Source organism: Ostrea edulis, chromosome 9 (genome assembly GCF_947568905.1).
Source record: "Ostrea edulis chromosome 9, xbOstEdul1.1, whole genome shotgun sequence".
In the NCBI taxonomy this organism is placed as follows: Eukaryota; Metazoa; Mollusca; class Bivalvia; order Ostreida; family Ostreidae; genus Ostrea; species Ostrea edulis.
The window spans coordinates 49,900,672-49,923,177 of record NC_079172.1 but is presented as its reverse complement, the minus strand read 5'-3'; the positions used below and the strand labels follow the sequence as shown (position 1 = coordinate 49,923,177).

Here is a 22,506-nt window from a genome sequence, read left to right as displayed (position 1 = left end):
TAACCCTGCAATATAACTAATCATGTCTGGATATCACCCCATCCCTACATATCACTATAACTAATCCTGTCTGGATATCACCCCATCCCTACATATCACTATAACTAATCCTGTCTGGATATCATCCCTACATATCAATATAACTAATCATGTCTGGATATCACCCCATCCCTACATATCACTATAACTAATCCTGTCTGGATATCACCCCATCCCTACATATCACTATAACTAATCCTGTCTGGATATCATCCCATCCCTACATATCAATATAACTAATCCTGTCTGGATATCACCCCATCCCTACATATCAATATAACTAATCATGTCTGGATATCACCCCATCCCTACATATCAATATAACTAATCCTGTCTGGATATCACCCCATCCCTACATATCAATATAAATAATCCTGTCTGGATATCATCCCATCCCTACATATCAATATAACTAATCCTGTCTGGATATCATCCCATCCCTACATATCAATATAAATAATCCTGTCTGGATATCATCCCTACATATCAATATAACTAATCCTGTCTGGATATCATCCCATCCCTACATATCAATATAAATAATCCTGTCTGGATATCATCCCTACATATCAATATAACTAATCCTGTCTGGATATCACCCCATCCCTACATCCCATCCCTACATATCAATATAACTAATCATGTCCCTACATATCAATATAAATAATCATGTCTGGATATCACCCCATCCCTACATATCAATATAACTAATCATGTCCCTACATATCAATATAAATAATCATGTCTGGATATCACCCCATCCCTACATATTAATATAATTAATCATGTCTGGATATCACCCCATCCCTACATATCAATATAACTAATCATGTCTGGATATCATTTCTACATATCAATATAACTATAATCATGATCAGCGGTTTTTGATAAGAACTTTGAAGATTTTTTTCAATTTCCTATGTAAAATTCCGATTCCTTTTTGTTGCTTCATCCTACCTCTCAGGACCATGATTCAAACAAACTTGAATCTGCACTATCTGATGATGATTGCATACTAATCATGGCCCTGTTGTTTTTGAGAAGATTTACTATTATATTCTCATATGAAACGCTGAATCCTCTATATTGTGCCCCAAACCTACATTAATTGTATAACCTGCGGACATTGGCTTGAAATTTAAATCTGCACTACCTGGGGATAGTTGTACATCAACATGCAGCTAATGATGGTCTTGTTACTCTGGAATTGAAGATTTTTAGACTAGAGTTGTTTTCCTATATATAAATACATTGTATAGCTCCACGTAAAACTTTGATCCCCAGTTGTGGCCCCACCCTGCCTTCAGCCAGGAGTCATTAATTGAACAAACTTGAATCTTCATTTTCTGATAAACTTTAAATCTACACTATTTATTATTTATCAAGGACCTGTTGTTCTTGAGATTTTAAAAGATTTTTACCTTTATATCCCTAGTAAGAAGGTTAAAGTTCATGAAAATTTTAAATTTCTCCAGTTTTGGCAAAATATTGAAAAATTTGAAGCATAATTAAGTTGCTTCAGAATATATAGAGCACACACTTGCCTACAACTTAAAGTTTCGTAATTTTTACACCTGTATCAGCTGCAACTGGTAAAAAATGGTGCATAGGTAAATGTGTGCTCCATGTTTTCCAAAGCAAAATTTCAAGAAAAAAATATGCCATTTCCTAAACAATACATTAATAAGAATTATCATCGAATTTCTCCCTTGCAAAAATTGTCAAAAATTCTCAAAAAGGTATAAAGCAATTAAATTATGCTTTATTTCAACTTCATGAATTACACAAATTTTGAAATGAATATTTTAAAAGCACGACCTAGCTACTGTTGCATTAATAGTGTATTACAAAGGAAAGGAGGAAAATTCGGGCTGGACTGGGAATTGAACCTGGGACCCCAGTCAGGAGCTCTAACCACTGAGCTATATATCCAGGTCAAAATCCACAGTCCGTATTATAAGCCCCAACTACTATATTAATGTCTTGATGAGACTGAATATCAGACAATAGCAGGACGTACGTTTCTGACATCACAATGACTCTGTAATGTCAATTTCCTGACATACATGCTATCTTGCATGATTCAAATTATCATATGAAAAGGTTGCGAAAAAGCTATGGTTGCAAATACTCCATACTTGTAGAACCTTCAATTCAAACAAGAAAATTCTCAACATCAAAAACGTCAATGATTTTCCATAAATCAATAGGGCTTACAGTGGATTTTGAAATTGAAAAAACAATGTATTTTCTTTAGAAACCCTAAATTCTTGCATCTGTGACAAAGTTATCAGCAATACCCTCCAAAGTAAATCAAAAGATTATATTGATATGCATGTGCATGAGATTCTCGTGTGCTGAATTATGTTTTTGTTTTGTCAAGAGAATTCCTTATCCGAAGACTTATTTCACTATAAACATTATAATGATAAAATGTTTACATCATATGCCCAGTTAAATAAGTAACACATTATAATGATAAAATGTTTACATCATATGCCGAGTTAAATAAGTAACATCAATAAAGTACAGGTTTACATACAGTATTGACATTTACAGACAAACTCCAAAGTTTCATAACAATCACTGTCTATGCAGATATTTTTACATACGAATCAAAATTTTATTACATCGATGTCTTTTGAATTTGTAATTTAATTGATATTTAAACATTATAATACTACATTCAATACAAACTTGATATAAATTATGTGATCTTGCTTCAGATGATTTAATGATCAAACAAGAAGGCTGGAAGAAGATAGACTCCTCAGCCAAACCACCTAGAGAGAGATCTGAATCACCAATGTCAGGAGCATGCATGATGAACTTCATGTTCCACATGCGGCCTTCAATGTAAACCATCCACAAAGAATTGAAAATTCAAACTGACATCTTGAGGGAGAAAGAAAATGACAGAGTCAGGACAACTGAGACAAGCTATGTGGTCCAAATCATAGAAAATGGAAATTCAGTTCAGAGAGATCCAGATACTGAGAGAAGATTAGGAATTTTAGATCATATATATATAAGTACCTTAAAAAATTTATGGGTAAATTTGATTGCTTAGGCAGGTTGAGGGGATTTCATAAATTAAAACATGGTTGCCATTAATTATCATGATTAGTGCAAATAACATCTGTGGGTTGTACATTTGATATATTTGCCACCAAAGTTCAACTGTGCAATATGAATTGCTTCAGAAAGGCAGAGGTTATGTACTGTTGATGTGTTCACTATATGTTCAAGTTACAGAGTTGGCTGTACGTTGTTTTTGGTTTTTGGTGCTTCATGAGGACATCAAACTTCAAGAGGGCAGGAGGACATGTAATGTTTCAACTTTTGACATATGTACTAGGCATTTTAATTTTAGCCTATTTTATTTGTTCTGGGTGATAATTGACGATAACTTATTTGTTCTGAGTGACAATTGAGGATATAATTTATTAGTTCTGAATGATAATTGAGGATAATTTATTAGTTCTGAGTAATAATTGATGATAATTTCTTTGTTCTGAAATTTTACTGATGTTGTTACATACTTTCATGTCAATTTGAAGAAATAAAACAGATCACAAACACATTATGACAATGCAGTGTGAATTTTATTTGGTTGAAAGGTTTCGACCGGCACCCGTCATCCAGACATGATTCTACGGAAAGGCGGAAGGGGGAGGGGGGTCTGAAGGTCCTCCCTCAGCATAGTTGCCAACTCACCTGATTTTGTCGGGTTACACCTGATTTTTCGCCCCGTAACCTGAATTTTTTTTTATATGACTTGGCGGGTCATACCTTTCACTTAATTTTGGCCAAACCCAACAATCTCCCGATTTCTAGATTTTGTAAATCAGTTCACGTGTGTAATTTCCAGTTTGCAACGCAAGCTTAGATCTACGTAAACAATGCCAATGGCCATGCATGTACAGTACAGGTATTAACAATTATCTGCGAGTTGTTTTGACAAATCATGGTTTTAAGTCATTATGTAAAATCGCTTCCACCAGGAAGAGATCCTTATCAGGGCCAGCAGACACACCAACAAAAAGAAAATGATACTTAGGCCAATTAAGATTAATTGATAGATTATCATCCCCACCCACCCCTCAAAAACAGGCCCAAATTAACCTGATTTTTTTTTATTTTTGCAAAAATTACGATTTCAAAACAAATTTGCTTCCCATGCAGTGACATAAGTGAATAATTAAAGTCACAGAATGTTGATTTTATATCTTCTACCAAGGATTCTTTGAATGTTAACTTGATTAACACTTTGTGTGATGCCTTTTGTCATTAATCTTTTTTTTTCTCGGGAAACAAAAATTAAAATCCTCCCACCCACCCCATATTTTTTGTGACCCCGGATGATAATCTACTAATCCACTTGAATTGGCCTAATATGTACCTACCAACAAATCTAGGAAAATGACTTTTCATGGGTAAAAAAAAGTTTTTATCTAGGACAGCATGAAGCTTCTTTGTACACTGTGCAACTCACACTTGTCTATATTGGGTCTGGAGCTAAAAATGATCTGACAAAAAATGCCAAAACGCAAAATCATGTAAACAAGAAGACCACAGGCCTTATTGGTCACCTGAGTACTAGTGAAAAGTCACTACTCCAAAGGGCTATGAAATCTAGAAAAACTTTCCTGTTCTGAATATAGTATCTAAGCTAAATTCTAATGTTCAGGAACAGTATTAAACAAGATGTGTGCTTAATGTGTTGAGGCCTTCCTGCTCTACATCACTATGCATTTAGTTTTTCTTACACAATATGTGCATGCAGTTCTAAAGAAGAAGAGTTTTGAAAATTGGTAAATTTTGGGCAGTTTTTGCCCCGCCTCTAAGACCCCAGGGGTGCAGGAGTCCTGAAATTTACAATTTATTTCCCCCTTGTTCCAAAGATGCTTCATATCAAATTTGAAAATAATTGGAATGGTAGTTCTCAATAAGAAGTTAAAAAATTTCCATTGTTCACAAATTTAATAACTGACCATTTTGGCCCCACCCTAATACTAAAACCCCTACCCCTGGGATCATCAAATTTACAAGTTTGGTAAAGGACTACCTGCTCTTTCTAAATATCCATTTAGTTTCAATTTAGTATCAATAGCACTGAAGAAGATGTTATTAATTTAAGTGTTTTAAACATAAACACTATATACCAAGTTTGGCCCCACCCTGGGCTCAAAACCCCTACTCTGGGGATCATGAAATTTACAATTTTCTTAAAGGCCTTCCTGCTCTACATCACTCTGCATTTAGTTTTTCTTAAACATGTGCAGTTACGTTCTAGAGAAGAAATTTTTTGAAAATTGGTCAATTTTGGGCAGTTTTTGCTTTGCCCCTAGGACCCCTGAGGTGCAGGAGTCCTGAAATTTACAATTTATTTCCCGCTTGTTCCAAAGATGCTTCATACCAAATTTGAAAAGAATACGGGACTTTTGAGATATAGATCCGCTCTGACTTTATTGCGCGTTGAACGTAACTTGTAGGGCATTTCACTTCCGGATTACAATAACAACTAAGTAAACAAGCATGGAATACTTCAATTTGCTATCAAATTCCTGCATTTAATTGTCATATTTGAATGAATGGAATCACTACAACCATTTATAGGAAAATGCATTTGATTAAAATATTGTGTGAGTTGGCGAGGGAAATAAATCTAGGGAGTATCTTGAGGAGATTAGTAAATCTTCATGTCTTGTATCCAATGATATGCGTCTAAATGTGCCTTTTCCCTTCCATCTAATTTACACCCAGGTACTAAGCACCAATAGTGACATGGATCGTCATCGTAGGACTGCGCATATCTCTCTACGGACCGTCTGCTAGCGCAACACCATTTACATCGATGTCAACTTTGTCCTACAATTGGTTATTATCACGTGACGGTGGTGTATAAAAGTCAAATATAATTAGTCATTCCGGCACATCCCGAAAGTTTCATATTGGAATGGTAGTTCTCAATAAGAAGTTAAAAAATTCTATTGTTCACACATTTAATAACTGACCATTTTGGCCCCACCCTGATACCAAAACCCCTACCTCTGGGATCATCAAATTTACAACTTTGGTAAAGGACTACCTGCTCTTTCTAAATATCCATTTAGTTTCAGTTTAGTATCAATATAAGCACTAAAGCTTGTATAACTTACTGGGAATCCAATATAAACTTTCATTTTCCATAAGATTTCAGGGATTTATCTAGGTTCTTTTTCTACAGGTAAAGGGTACCTTTCCCCCTAGCTATCCGACACATAAATATTTCCCCTTCCACGGGTAAAAATTTCCCTTTAATACGCAAGTTCCAAGATATCAACTCTTCTGTGATGGAGGTATATTCAGTATTCCGTTGAACGCTTGGGTGGGTACAAGATGTGTACATATGTATGGAAATAAGGGTAAAAGTTATGAAAGTGTAAATTTTGTTTATATCAGCCGTTGCGATACATTAAACTGATCATATGAAGAATAATATTTGTTTGAATTAGGCCATTAAATTAAATATGAATTTATTTAATAACATTTCCTCTTTTGCACGAGTGATACTTTAATCATAGAGAGTTGCTGATTATCGATTTTTATTTGAGCTTTTTTATTATCAAATAATTATAAACTTACTAAAATTGTGTGTCCTAGCATTTTGGGTGGTTGCATGATGCCTGATAATCACCCTTTAGGCAATATATAAAGGCAGCGATAAGCATTTGTACCCACCTGAGTGTGACAGACAGTATGTTTTGCGTCTCACTGTGCATAAGAGTTCCACAAAGGGAAAGAACTATTGGGTAACTCGGAAATTGTGTATTGAAGAGTCTATATACAAAATTGTATGAAAATTTTAACAAAAATCATTTCTAAAGATTCTAAATCATATTCTACAATTTTCAAAGTCTTACAATATAGATAATAATGAGTAATCAATTTATCTATATGCCTGTTTTGAGGTATGAGGATAAGTAGTAACATCTTAGTACCAAAACCCCTGGATTTGTACCGTACTCTTCATGTGACCTTTTCGACAAAAGAAAATTTAGAGCATGTACGCTGGGTACAAAAGTATAATTATACCTAAAAACAGAGTCTGAGTCTCAATATTTTGCCATAAAATATTCAACTTTCACATGGAAGACACTCATAGGCCTATAGGAAAGAACATCTACATCAGACCAATAGGCGGTTTTGATATCTGCTCAGTAAGTGTAGAGATGTTGAGATAAGAATTACTCTAAAGGAGAAGTGTGAATACAGTCAAGACAAAATTGTGGAGCTTAAATGAGAGAAAAAGGACACTCCCTCCTCATAACTAAAACCAGAACAGATGACATTGCATGGGATGGACTTTCAAAGATGGGAGCTACCCCTTTTCGTGTTTTTAATGAAAATTTTAAAAGTCAACACTTACATGTATATATTGAGATTCTAGATGGACACTTATTGCCTATGACCCAGGTTTAACCTTTTATATGAAAAATGATTGGACAGCTCAGAAAGATAAATGACTTCTGAATCATATAAACACAAAGTCCACCATTTCTTTCAGTGGTTCTAGGCAGAAAATTTTAAATCACTGTAGATGTTGTTCTTAGCTGAACAAGTTTGTGACAGTCTGGACAAAAACCTGATCAAACACATCAGGGTCATTTTGAAGGATAATTTGAATCAAAAATGTCTTAAAACTTATTGATCAAGTGAAAGAATAGTGAAATTCAATGAATTGACCAATGAGTTTATAGGTTAAACAAGAGGCCCACAGGCCTTATCAGTCACCTGAGTACTAGTGAAAAAGTATCACTACTCCCAAGAGCTATGAAATATAGAAAAAAATTCCTCTTCTGAATATCTATAGAAGTTAAATTCTAATGTTCAGCAACAGTATAAAACAAGATGTGTTCCTAAAACTTTAATGCCCTTAAAAGTGCATACACTGATGAAAGGCATTACATATAAGGCCAAATGAAATAACGTGTGGTTCCGTTTACACTCCCTTGAAAAATAGGGTAGGTAGGGATTTTATTTTATTTTTCAAAGTCAATTTTTTAATGATATAATTTGAATAGAAACACAATTTTCTTTCATTTTCAGTGCATGCACCATTTATATATGGTGTGATATGTATCAAAATCGTTAGGGATCACCCATGAGGTATATTGTTTTACACTGGGATTAATCTTTGCATATAAACCACATTCCCTATTGAAATATGTGTTGACGAGTTTGCCTCGCGTCACATTATATTCATTGCGCAGCTGTTCAAAGCGAAATTCTCAATTTCTCAAAAACGGCATTTCATTCCTGTTCACTATGCTAATGCATAGCTCATAATTTTATTGACTTTCAAATTTGAAACTCCTGTTGTTCAGGTTTCTACATATATAAAACTAGTCCGAAATATCTGACGTTTTCCTGGCTTTTTTATGATTTTGATATTTACTGTGCCAGGAAAACGTCAGAACCAGCGCCATTACGTAAACTGGAAATTCGCCGTCTCCAGTTGGAGGTGGCATTCTCGGGCCGATTTTAAATACTTGCGAGCCAAATTCAATGTTAAACTCATAATTAATCAATAAAACGATGCTTCTTGTACTTACTAATATCGATTTTATGGGTTCTATCATCACATAAATAGCCTCATGAAAACATTTTAACAAACTGTTGAGCTTTGTTTTGAGTTACGTGACACGTTCGCTCAAATGACAGCGAAAATTCAGTTGACTACAAGTGTGTGCTTCTGTTATCGAATTCTGAAGTGATATTTTCTTTTAATCGATAATAGTAAGTACAAGAAGCATCGTTTTAGTGATTAATTATGAGTTTAACATTGAATTCGACTCCAAAGTATTTAAAATCGGCCTGAGAATGGAGCTGGAGGGGGCGAATTTCCAGTTTACGTAACGGCACCGGTTTTGACGTTTTCCTGGCACGGTAAAAATTAAAATCATAAAAAAAGCCATGAAAACTTCAGATATTTCGGACTATTATAAAACATACATACCACTCTTTGTTAGCTGAAAACTGTTCTACGGTTCTGTGAGTTCGTAAGAGAATTCCAAGAAAAGGTTACATGATTCTTGTTAGATGATTCACAAACAGTTATCATGAAAAGTTAAGAGAGAAATCCTACCCAAAATAATCGCTATACGGCACTTTCGGCTTTCGGCCGTACTACATTTACCGCTTGCCCAGCTCGGATTTACTCGAAAGAGTTCTGTGAAATCATTGCAAACACTTGTTCATTTATTTCTCGAGCTGTATGTACATGACCAGATACGTACGTGATAACTTTTCCTGAAGATATACTATGCATGCGACAACCTCATTAGATGCAGATGTACCATGCCACGTGTATTCACACCAGACTTCTATTGCAGACGCCGGTTTATCTATCCCATGCAACGAACGATAACTCAATTTTTTTTTATTTATTAGATCAGTGGCGGATCTAGAAATTTACAAATTTTACCGTGGCGGATCTAGAGTGGGCGTGATCACCGTCCTCACCCGGAGTTTCCCAAATCTCTGTGGTTTTAAAAATATTTCGAATGCAATGCGTATCTTAGGCCTATATATGATCCTCTTTAAAAGAGAATATTATTTGGCCCATGGTTTTTTTTGGCGAATATTTTTTTGAATGAGGTAAAAACAATTTAAAACTTATTTTAATTATTTAAATATATTCTGGTGTGAATACACGTGGCATGGTACATCTGCGACACGGGACATCCGTTTTTTAAGGCCATATCCTAGGACCCGCATCTTCACAAGTCAAGGGTTATTGATTCGTTACCTCGCACTAACGAGGAAACGAATCAATAACCCTTGACTTGTGAAGATGAGGACCCGTGACATTCACACCTGATGCTGAGCGTTTGGCGATGGAACTGTTACTATCTGTTTTAACGACTTAGGTCTGTCGTGGCCGCGATTCGAACCCTCTGGCGTTCTGCATGCGGGGCGAAAGCTCTAACCTCTATACCATTGCAGCGGTCTCTCATAAATATGTATATAAAGGCGAATGTTATGTACCGTAAGTCTTAATTTCCACTTTAAAGATGATCCCTAAATTTTTTTTTTAAACTATAGAATATGGAAGGGGAGACATCAGTTTTAGTGTGCTAAAACAATTCTTCCTAGTTTCATTATTTTTATTAAGGTTTAATTCTTCAACTATAAATAGCAAGTAAAAGACACGGTCGCTCTTTTGCTGTGTAATGGAACGTGTACACGTTGGCTTGAAAGAAAGTTAATCAGATATTTTCAATGATACTCTATAAACATTGAATAATAGATATGGTACTTATTATATGTATACTACAGGAGTTTATCTTTTAATTTTTCAATGTCTCTGTACATGTTAGAATCATGATATTCTTATTTGAAGCGTTATGCGTAGCTGCGCTTTATTGTCGCTAGTTGGATTTTGCTTCCGTCATCACGTTTCCGGTTTATCGCCACATATAGGCAAATTTATGCATCGCTGTAGAAAACAAGTCGTGTTTAAAGTAGTCGTAATTTTACAACCGATCTAGTCCGGGGATAACTTTCATATCCGCAGGGGCATTTTTTTCCGGAAATACAGTTCGTTGGACAGTGGATAAAATATGTAAAAAAAGGTGACATTTTTGTCCTCATTCTGGGGGAATGTGAGACACAGAAGCAGGTCAGTCTTCAGGTAAAATTCCCGTTTGAATCTGCGTCTGTAATAATTAAAGTGATTATTAAGTAATTCAAAATCTAAAAATTGAATTAAGAATCTGTACATGAAACCGTGTTGGCTAGGGTGCCTTTGCATTGTTACCTTCGCATAGCGCTTAGAGGTCAAGAAAATCAATACTTTTGCATGGTGTAATTTATCATTAGAAGCCACGTCATTATAAGCTATACACGCGTCATGAGGGTTTTCCATTTCCGTTTTGACTGCTGTTCCGACTCGGTAAAAGTTTTGTCCGACACAGCAAAAATGTGTGCAACACAGTAAAAAAATATTAATTGATCCGTGTCTATCGTGAACGAGAAAGAACTTGTGCATGATTATGTTTTGACAGCGATGGACAGAGATCGGTGTCTCAGAGGAACGATATTGCGTAACTGATTACACCTCCCCAGATCATATATGTAAGTAGGTCAGGATGCAACAGTTTAACTTAGGCTTACCTTACTATTTCTAAACGACCAAAGCATTCTCCAGAATCATCGTCAATACAATCAAATTTGATTTCGTTATTTAGTTTCAAAAATGAGACTGAAAATAATGATCTTGGGGGAGGGAAAAGACAAAAGGTACAAAATTATAGGTCTGCGTTTACGGAAGACAATGTCCCGGTTTCAAGTCTTCAAAACATCGCCTGGAATTTTACGAGGGCTGTTTACTGAACTACATATGGTTAGAACAAGTGTTAGATAAACATTGCCATTGAGTCAAGCATGAATATAAAATGGTTTGCGGTCCACAGCACGCTACACACAATGAAAGGTAATCGTATTTGCAATTTGTTTGTACTTCAAACAAACAATTGACAATGACAGGTATATGCTACATATATTTCTGAATGTACAGAGGATGAAGGAGGGGAAGGGGGCACGGTTTTACTGTCGTTGTTCCCTGTCCCCACATTTTTTTTTCATTCAACGAGATTTTCATATAAAAAATGCATTCAGTTTTTCGGCGAGATGCCTCTTCATTATTTTTAACAGACTGGTTTGAACATTACCGTTTGAACATTTAAGTGCCTAGCTTGGGATTCTCATTGAGCTTATACATTTACATGCTGTAAATATTAAATAATTATTGTGCGTCACTTCTGTTACATTTTTTTTTTTCATATTCGAACTCCTACACAAGCTGCGAATCTTATGCTTTTCTGCTAAGGTTATTTGCATTTTCATATAAAGAACTTTTATAAAATTCAAACAATAGCAATGTGCATAATGTCTCATTCAGAAATCAGGTGAGTTTCCTTTGCAATATGAATATGAGCTTTTACACGAAAAGTGTAATACACACATGTTGATGAGTACAGTGTTTAATGTACCTGTGTACAAACTCTTGGAGGTTTTTTTGTTTGTTTAGATTTACGTATAACAAACAATCACTACAGTGGCTAAATGTAAATTCATGCATATATGTTAGTCTAATTTATCATATTCGACTTCGTATATCCTCTTGCGCTAACTTTCATGTTTAAAATGAGCTCTTTCCACTCTTGTTGATAACACAGCATTCAGTTTCAAAGATTCACATTCTCTCCAACCTGATTTTGAATTGAAATCAACTTCATTATGGATTACAAAAAATAATTCCACTTTCATGGTTTGATTGCTATATACAGATAATTATGCACTGGATTCTGTAGTACAAGTCATACAGATGCATGTTTATGTATGTATTTAGATGATTTCTGGTGAGGTGATGAAATGGATGTAAAGTGTTTCATTGACATGCATTACTGGTTTGTTTTGACATGAATATCTGTGGCACTTGTTAGTTAGTGTATGTGGTTATGTGTATTTTTCTTTTTTGTCCAGTCGTTTGTTTGTTCCTTTCTATTATTATTTGCCATACATGTATGTATCAAATTATAGATTTGTTTCATTTTAGTTGTATTCTAAAAATAGTTCATACACTATTAAACTGGAACACAACAGTAAGTTAGTTGCGTAATAACAACTGAACACTTTTTACCGAAAATTACCATTACAACTGTTTTCACATTTTCTACTAAAACTTGACAAATTTCCAAAATATTCTTCTCTACAACATCACATCTGTAAGGAAAAAAATTGCATAGTCATGTAGAGCATCTCATGATCCATGGTGGGGGCCGGAACGGCGCGGGTCAGAAACCCTTGACTTGGGAAGATGGGAGGGGGCCAAACTGGGTAAAAAGTGTTTATGTGTAAAATATTTCAATAACATAGCCTTTAATGCTATCATTGATTGTATCTTGTTTAACGTCCCTCACGATAATTTTTAATTCACATGGAGACGTCACCAAGACCGGTGAAGGGCTGCAAAATTTAGGCCTTTGTTCGGCGCATACGGCCATTGAGCAGTGATGGTTCTTTAGCGTGCCACACCTACTGTAACACGGGACATCCGTTTTTAAGGCCATCTCCGAGGACCCATGACATTCACATCTGATGCCGAAAGTTTGGCGATGGAACTGTCACTACCTGTTTTAACGACCTAGGTCTGTCACGGCGGGAATTCGAACCCCTACCGTCCGCGTACAGGGCGAACACTCTACCTCTTGACCACCACAGCAGTGGTAATGCTATTGATACTAAATTTTGATTATAGATATTTAAAAAGAGCAGGTGTCCTTTACCAAAATTGTAAATTTCATGATCCAATGACAAGGTTTTAGTTCCGGGTGGGACCAAAATTATTATAGAGACCATTGTTTCTAACATCATATAAAGTTTATATTTCACCATGTTGAAAAGTTTCAGGACATGTTTCCAATCCATATTTGTGATTTCCTTACAGAAAATGTATTATTTAATTGTGCGAAAATAAAGAATAACGCATGAACTTTTTTTTTTTTACTGTTGTTCCTGCTCATTAACATTACAGACAGAATTCATGAAGTCAGTTTAGCGCTTTTCAGTACTTTCAGTACTTTGATTTCTGGTGGGTTTTTTTTTTTTTACTAAATTGTTTTTAAGGAATATATGCTGCATATATGATTGATATTTTTTATTGTCATGACATGTTATTTATATTCGTCGTGATACTGTTAATACCTAAACACCTTTAAATATTTCAATGACGAATCGGTCATACATTTAGTACAAATCTTATTATCATTCAAATATCTATTTTAAACTTAAAACAGAAATTATATGTAGAACTGTCAATTACCGTCAACATAAGTTCAAACCCTGATTATGTTATGGTGTACTAAATATATGTCGCAAGTGCTCATAAAAAATAAAGACTCCCCCCCCCCTCCCACACACCTTAAAGAGAAATATTATGAATATCTGGACTTGTGTATATAATGGAAATTATTTATGAAAAGACAATCATTAGATATATTTATTTTAGAAAAGCACGTGCGATGCTGTGAAAATATATGGACAGTATACGCATAAGTTTCCTTGAGGTTAATTATATTACCGGTAGAACAATGAAACAAAAGATCTACATGTAATGTGTAAAATGTTAATATAGAAAGTAAACCCGTACTGGTGCATTCCAATTTACATATAATATAAAACAACGGAAATATTCAATTATTAGAACGTTCTTGGCACACTGATTTTGACTACGGATTACTCCGTTTACCCGATCAAGATATAGCACTCACGGTGGGTGTGACTGGCCAACAGTGGACGCTCCCACCTCTGGTATAGCCAGGTGTCCGTGTTTGCCCAACTTTCTATTTTGTTTTCCTTATAGGAGTTATAAGATTGATCATTGTTCGTTGTCATCACCTTTCATTCAGAAACGTCAACTTATTTCTGATCATGATAACCACAAGTATATATATATATATATATAAAACTTAAAATACAAGTCATCAGAGTAAATGTAGTGTGTTGGTAAATAAATCACAAAATATCTATCTATCTATCTATCTATCTATCTATCTATCTATATATATATATATATATATATATATAATTATATATATATATATATATATATATATATATATATATATATATATATATATATATATATATATCGGGGTAGAATAAAGTCAAAAAATAAAATCCAGTACTCAAACTAAACTAAACTAAAGTTTAAGTACTGGATTTTATTTTTTGACTTTATTCTACCCCGATATATATATATATATATATATATATATATATATATATATATATATATGCCCCGGGCAGATGGAACACTTGACAGCCTTCAACTTAAATTCACAGGCAATCCATCCAGGCCAAGGAAAATATGATGTAACCCCAGAAGTGCTATGGAGTACAGGAGTCTTGGAACGTATCCTGAATCCATTGTCCCCGTCCATCCAGCAATCATGCCCCGGTCATTGTATTACGGCTCTACTGCCTTGTGGATACCTTTAGGAGCAGGAAAGACTAAGGAGTAAACTCTACAGAAATCCGGAGTGGAGCCCTTGAGGTAGTCGGAACGACTACCAGCAGCCCTTCTGGTAACTGGTGCCGCAGAGAGGAGGGCCCTGTGAAATCACAACACGGAAGACACCAGTTATGAGTTACAAGTCCTTGCTCGTCCGGCGTAGAGTTGGACGCTACTTGTTGTCTTCGACGGTGGGATCGAAGTTCTAATGGTCAGATTCCGCCTGCCGAGTTTAAAGTCCTTTAGCTCAACAAGCAGATCATCAACTTCACACCAGAAAAAAAAATTTAAAACTAAGATCCCAGCTCTCGGGATTGCAAGCTGTAATGTCAGAACCATGCGAACAGGATTGACAGATGACCTACGGGTTATTGAATGCATTTTTTATATTAAGACAGCAGTGATCGATCGTGAGCTGTACAGACTAAACATCAACATAGCAGGCTTGCATGATTAATTAATTGTTTATTGTTTAACGTCCCTCTCGAAAATTTTTCACTCATATGGAGACGTCACCACTGCCGGTGAAGGGCTGCAAAATTTAGGCCTATGCTTGGCGCTTACGGCCTTTGGGCAGGGAGATTTCTTTAACGTGCCACACCTGCTGTGACACGGGGCCTCGGTTTTTACGGAATCGTCCTGAAGAACCGTCCCATTTAGTTGCCTCTTACGACAAGCAAATTAAAGATGCACTGAGGACCTATTCTAATCCGGATCCTTAACACGACTCTCAGAGAGTGGGTCCCTGAGGGACTGCTGAACACCGTGAGCAAAATTTGTGTGGTCCTGCCTCGCCTGCAAGTCCTTGCTGAACGTACATACCCAGAATCACAATGCGGTTTCAGAGTTGAGAGGTTAACAGTGAAAATGATTTTCTGGGTGCGCCAGCTCCAAGAAAAATGTAGAGAACAGATGCCCCTTTACATTACCTTTATTGATCTAACGAAGGCGTTTGATATTGTCAGCAGGAAAGGTCTGTTCCAGCTGCTAAAGCAGAACGGCTGTCCATCCCAGCTCCTCAGTATCACCGCCTCTTTCCATGACATTATGAAGGGCACCATTACCTGTGACGGCGAAGCCTTAGAACCTTTCCCGATGCAGAGCGGAGTGAAACAAGGATGTCTCCTCGCAACGACCCTGTTTTTAGCCGCCTGCCTAATTTCGTCTACGACTTTGGTGGCGGGAAAAATAGATGAAGAAATATAGGAGGCGGGCGCATTGGGCTGTAAAATTGGGGGGCATTGGCTTTGTACACTTTTTTGAGTCGTTCGTTCGTCCCGTTGTGAGCCTTCCGAGGTGCTTCTCCTTCCGCAAGAGCGTGTCTTGTAACTGACCCCCACTTGAAAATGTTCTCGCATTTAATGCAAATACAATTCTCTTCGGTTTTCAACCCTATCGTCGCAACGACGGCTACGATGGGGAGGTTTACCCGGGCGTGAATCATTAATGGAAGCCTCAGGGAGTTCTAAACGGGGTTGTTTGGGGGAAGAAAAGTCATAGTCAGACGCAGGAAGTTTATCCCTCTCGGGCATGATGGGATATGTGCCATTGCAAACCGTGAGCGGTGGCGCAGAATTTTTGACTTTGGGGACTTGATCAATATTCTTCTAAAGGCTGACCACAATTTTTTCATGCTTTTTTCCAAACATCTTTCCTCTTAAACTCTTTGATACACTTGTCGCTTGCAAATATTGTCTCCTCGGGTGCACTACTCTTATATGGCGCAAGATGTTTTTATTATGTTGGTAAGACTTACCACAGTTCTTACAAGTGAACATCTTGGCTTTCTAGTCAAGAATGGGGAGAGTGGCAAATGTCACTAAAAGACCTCCCCACTTTAGCTGTGACATACGGCCCCGATAATTTAGTAAAACATAAAATTTTGAATTATGCAATTTACAATGCCCCCATGATGTTCATTAATAGTACCTTAACTTAGAGGTTTGGCATTTTATCTTGCAGAAAAGTTCGTTAACATTAGAAGCTATGTCGTCTTTTGAAATCGAGGTTGTCTGTTTTTGTTAAATCTCTATCAATATTCATCTAATGATAGGTTTTAAAGCCCTTGTTTATATCGAGCACAGGGTTGTCCAGATTTCTTTTTTTTTTCTATTATAAGTTCTTTTTTGTAATGAAGAAAACTATGTCCAAAAGCCAATACTGGACAATATTGTGCTGACAGTGATGAAATTCATCAAAATAAATACAATAAATATCCGCAAAAACTATAGATTTTCTTTTTACCTCATTTACATGGATTGGCCACGGGTGGTAATTCTGTAATTTTCAAGCTAAGGATGACCATTTTGCACATTCAACAAAACATGATTTATGAAATTTTCTTTTTAACGATATTTAATCAGTCTGAAATGATATATAACGGACTTAATTTAAACAAAGGTTTTTTTTTTTAGTATCTCAAGATATACAATGCACATAGCAATATATAGACATAAATGAAACTGAACATAAATTCAAAAAAGCATGTAGCAGATATTCGATAGCACTATAAGACCACCGTTTAAATATCATAACCTAAATCAATGTCTTAAGTATATATCAACTTAGGAAGGCGCGGAATATGCATAAGAATTCTTACTCGTGTCCGCGTGAAGACTGTTTTTCAACATATACGCAAATTCACGCACCACCGTATCTAAAAAGTCTAAATACGAACCGCGTGTGTTGATATTAATGTTCCCCTATGTCTTCGAATGTAATCAAGAGATAAATAAACACCTTTTTTCTCCCAAACATTAAATGAAAAATTTAACATGTAATGTCATCATTGATCCTCTTGCACACATCCGAACAAAGGACGCTAACACCTCCGGACTTCGGGAATCTGTCGTAGTCTACAAATTGTTCATCAACTTCTTTTTTATGAGAGGGAAATGTCTTTGGCATGTTGTATGCAATCCACACTTTGGCACTTCCTTAAAAATTGAAGCATTAACATCACGTCTACCATCATCTGAAAATAAAGATAAAATTCATTCACTCATTTCCCGTTTAACCCTCCTTGGAGTCCCCCCCCCCCCCCCAAATGACTGATACAATGTGCTATGACCAAAAAAAATGTACGAGTAGGGTAGATGAGCTTATGGGCAGAAAATCCCTCAATGCTTCCCCAGAAGAATTTATTCTTCATCACACCTAGTCTGAACATCATGTCATCGAGAATGAGAAGCCGGTTTTAAAAAACAAAAATAATTCGGACAGTTGGTGTACAGTAAAAAAAAAAAAAAAAGAAGAAAGAATACGAGTGTCTTATTTGTGTAGAAAGGACATTCCATGGATGCATGTGCAAGACATGCAAAAATGTGTCTTGCTGTAAATGTATCACTCAGTTGATTCACTCGTTAAAAATTTATATTTGCTTCAGGGTAATGAGCGATCAAGAATGATTGTATAATGTTTAATGTCCCGCTCGAGAATTTTTCACTCATATGGAGACGTCACCTTTGCCGTTGAAGGGCTGCAAAATTTAGGCCTATGCTTAACACTTACGATCTTTGAGCAGGGATGGATCTTTATCGTGCCACACCTGCTGTGACACGGGATCTCGGTTTTTGTAGTCTCATCCGAAGGACCGCCTCATTTAGTCAGGATCTAATTCTAACCCGGATCCCCCACGGGTTGATGGGTCAAGATAGGATATATTACCGGAGTATATCAAATTTTACATATAAATCTACTGAAATCTTCTCCACAAACATGACAATTGCAGGTGAAAAATCATGTTGGGGGAAATCCGTCACGTTCTATCCTGTGTATACATGCTGACTATGAATGTATTTTATGCACCTAGGTGAAGAGGGAAGCAAGCATTTTGTAGAACGTACTAACAAAGGTCATGTTGTTTCATTTCTGTATTTCGGTTTTAAAAGTGTCATCTATGTAGGGAAGAACCAAAAAGTAAGCATTTTTAAAAAGAACACAATAACAAAATGTTTTTACAGTGTCATTCTTATATTTCAGGTAACTTATAACTAAACATGTAGCAGAGGGAAATGATAAGTTAACGCAGTTGGTAGACGATGTTTGGGCCAGGCCTGGGATCAATTACATAGCAATGCAAGGTGAAGATAACGAACAGTGATCAATCTCATAACTCCTATAAGCAATACAAAATAGATAGTTGGGAAAACACGGACCCCTGGACACATGCATTACATTACACATTACTTGAGAGTGCATTACATTAATTTCCACATTACAAAATGTTTTCTTTTAAATCCCTTTAGAACCTATAGGCAATTCTAATTGGTTGACTGTTCAATGTTTAATTCAAGCATAAAAAATTCACTCAGATAGAAAGAGCAATTTCTGAAAACACTTCACAACAGTCTACTTTGAAACCTTACAAATAGCCCTAGGGAAACATTCAATAAATGTTTGAAGTATTGACTTACTATACCTTAAGTATTAGAACTAAAATGTTGTTCATTAAATACTGTTAACTCTTAAAGACAATTTACATGAAGTTGATCACTTTGTTCATAAGGTATAAAAGTCAATCACTAATATTAATGAATTTATCTAAACTTCCAAGATATCACCAACTATTTGAAGTAATGTAAATGTAACGGAATGGCATGTGCATTACAGTGTATTTTCTACAAGTAATACATTATATTACCATTACTTGTAATGCAAAAATGGTCCATTATACTGAAATTGGCCGTCATTTCTTTACCACTACACATTACCATTACCCCAGGCCTGGGTTGGGCGCTTGTTTTACCATTAAAAATAAAACTTCAGTATGAAAGGTGAAGATAAGAAACGGTGATTTATCTCTTAACTCCTATAAGCAATACAATATAGAGAGTTGGGCAAACACGGACCCCTGGATATACCAGTAGTGGGATCAGATGCATAGGAGGAGTAAGCATCTCCTGTCGACCGGTAACACCCGCCGTGAGCCCTATATCTTGATCAGGAAAACAGAGCCACCCGCAGTCAAAATCAGTGTACCAAGAACGGCCTAACAATTGGTATGAAACACGTCAGACAGCATTTGACCCAATGATAGCTTGTACTGGCAAACTAGATCGTTATAACGACCATAGAATTTGCGAAATGTAGACATCAACTTGTTTATCAGTAGCCTGTCTAGAAGTAGTGGCAGTGGTGGGGAGTGGAAAATACTTAGGTGTCACAATCAACCAAGACCTAAAGTGGACAAGCTCCATTGGGAAAATCGACACACTGACACTGTTCCCTGGAGTGTTCCAGACAAGACATCTAGAGGTCAAGTACAACTGCCTGAGTCTTGTGGCTAAGGAGGGTCATGTATCCACCTCACGGTGTTTCCGGACACTCCATAGTGGACTAGCCCCAAGATACATGTAAGCCATTGGTGTGGCACGTGATCTACTCTCATTATTGAGCTGTGTTAGAAAAAACTATGGAAAGAATTATATTCAAATATTTGTGTAACTATTTTCATCAACATAGTTTATTTTACAAGTTTCAAGCGGGATTTTGCCAGGTCATTCTACTGTTTACCAGTTACTCGAAAATTATCATAGCATTGTCAAAAGTATTGACGAAGAAATATGTTATTACATGGTTTTTTTGTTATTTGTCCAAAACATTTGACAGAGTTTGGTATAAGTGGTTAATTCTTTAACTAAAAATGTATGATATCGGTGGAGATTTACTAATGGTTTGAAAGTTACTTGTGTAATAGAACACAGAGTTATGTATAAAGATAACCTATCACTTGGTAGAATTATAAATCCTGGTGTGCCACAGGGGTCAGTCCTAGGCCGTTTTTTTTTTTTTTTTTTTTTTTTTTTTTTTATCTATGTATATTACGTAGCAGAAAATATTATCTCATTATGTAGAGAAACAGGTCGGGGGCACAAACTTGGACTCTGATTTATGTGACCCCTGATCATGACTACATGTATAATATACACTGTAACATTGTACAATATTATTATTATCTTTTTATTTCTGAAATTGTATGTATATGAATTATATGAACTAAATGCCTTTCTAATCCAAGGGGCCCCTAACACCCCAGGTGAGGAATACTTAGGGGATATCTTCGGATATTTTACCCCAAAACTAGAATTATGTACTTACTTAATAAAATCAATGTCAACTGTAAAAAAAAAAATATCATTATGTAGATTATTTGCAGATGATAACTCATTACAATGTACATCATACAATATAGCAAGTATTAAATTTATCTTGAATCACGATTAAGTATCTTAGATAGATGGTCATCTAAATGGCTGCTAAAATTCAACCCTTCAAAAACTAAAGCATTATTTTATTTTTCACACTAAAACCAAGCTATAATCTCCCCAAACTTCAATTTCAAAATTACCCATTAGAATTCTTGACGTCTCGCAAACATTTGGGATTAGTTTTTAGTCATGATCTTAGCTGGTCAGAATACACAAATAGCATACTTAGTAGAAAATGGGGCCTATCAGAGATTAGTTCTTCTAAAAAACTTAAAATTCACCATTTGTAGAAGTACATTATCAAAAATATATACTACATTTATTAGACCACTACTTGAATACGCTTCTGTTGTGTGTTATGGGTGTCCATTACAATATGTGGAAAAACTAGAAAAGGTTCAACTGTACGCAGCAAGAATGACTACGGGATTACCTATGATATCATCACGTGGTTCACTATATCTAGAAACGGGTTGGGAGCCACTTTCAGAAAAGGGAAGATTCGCAAAACTGGGCACAATGTTTAACCGAAGTCCATCACAAATTAGTTCCTGATTATCTTAAAAATAATTCCCTCCAACTAGGAATACTGAATCAAATTATGATACACGCAATGAAGAGGATTGTACTCTTCTTAAATATAGATCTGCGTTATTTAGGAAATCCTTTGTCCCTGACATAATTAACCAATGGAACAATTTAAATATCTCAATCAGAAACAACACATTGTTTAGTAGCTTCACAAACAGTATAAAAATATCCCTACAAATTTTAAACCCCCATCTTATTTTTGTTACGGAAATAGAAGATTTTAGTCTTAACATCATTCACACCAAACTCAACCATAACTGCATTTTGAATTGAGTGCAATAAACTGAACGGTTGGATATCCAATCAAATTTCCAGAAATATGTCCTGGGGTAAAAAAAAGTCAATTAACGGCTTTGGACGGAAGACCTAATTAGAATTATGTCATAATTGCTCCAAAAGGCAAGACCGAAATGCTGTCAGCTACCCCGGTTTCGTTGCAATGACACCTAATAATCCGCTACACAAACAGTTACAGAGATACCGTGAAAAATCTAAGTAATTAAGTATATCTTTAGTGTCACCTGTTGTTCACTCAGGAGGTGAAGGGTTTCTAGGTTATTCAATAATTGCTTAAAGATACTTAATAAGCACCGCAAGAGGATGCCA

The 22,506-nt window shown here is 35.8% G+C and overlaps 1 protein-coding gene across 1 annotated transcript in view; it reads right to left on the bottom strand.

Annotated features, from left to right (window-relative positions):
• Positions 1–9,449, bottom strand: part of LOC125657986 (kidney mitochondrial carrier protein 1-like) — a 77,904-nt gene extending 68,455 nt beyond the window's left edge. The window contains exon 1 of the mRNA XM_048888978.2: positions 9,321–9,449. The gene's annotated coding sequence lies outside the window, so the exon portion shown is untranslated. The remainder of the gene's footprint in view (positions 1–9,320) is intronic.
• Between the last annotated feature and the right edge of the window lie 13,057 nt (positions 9,450–22,506).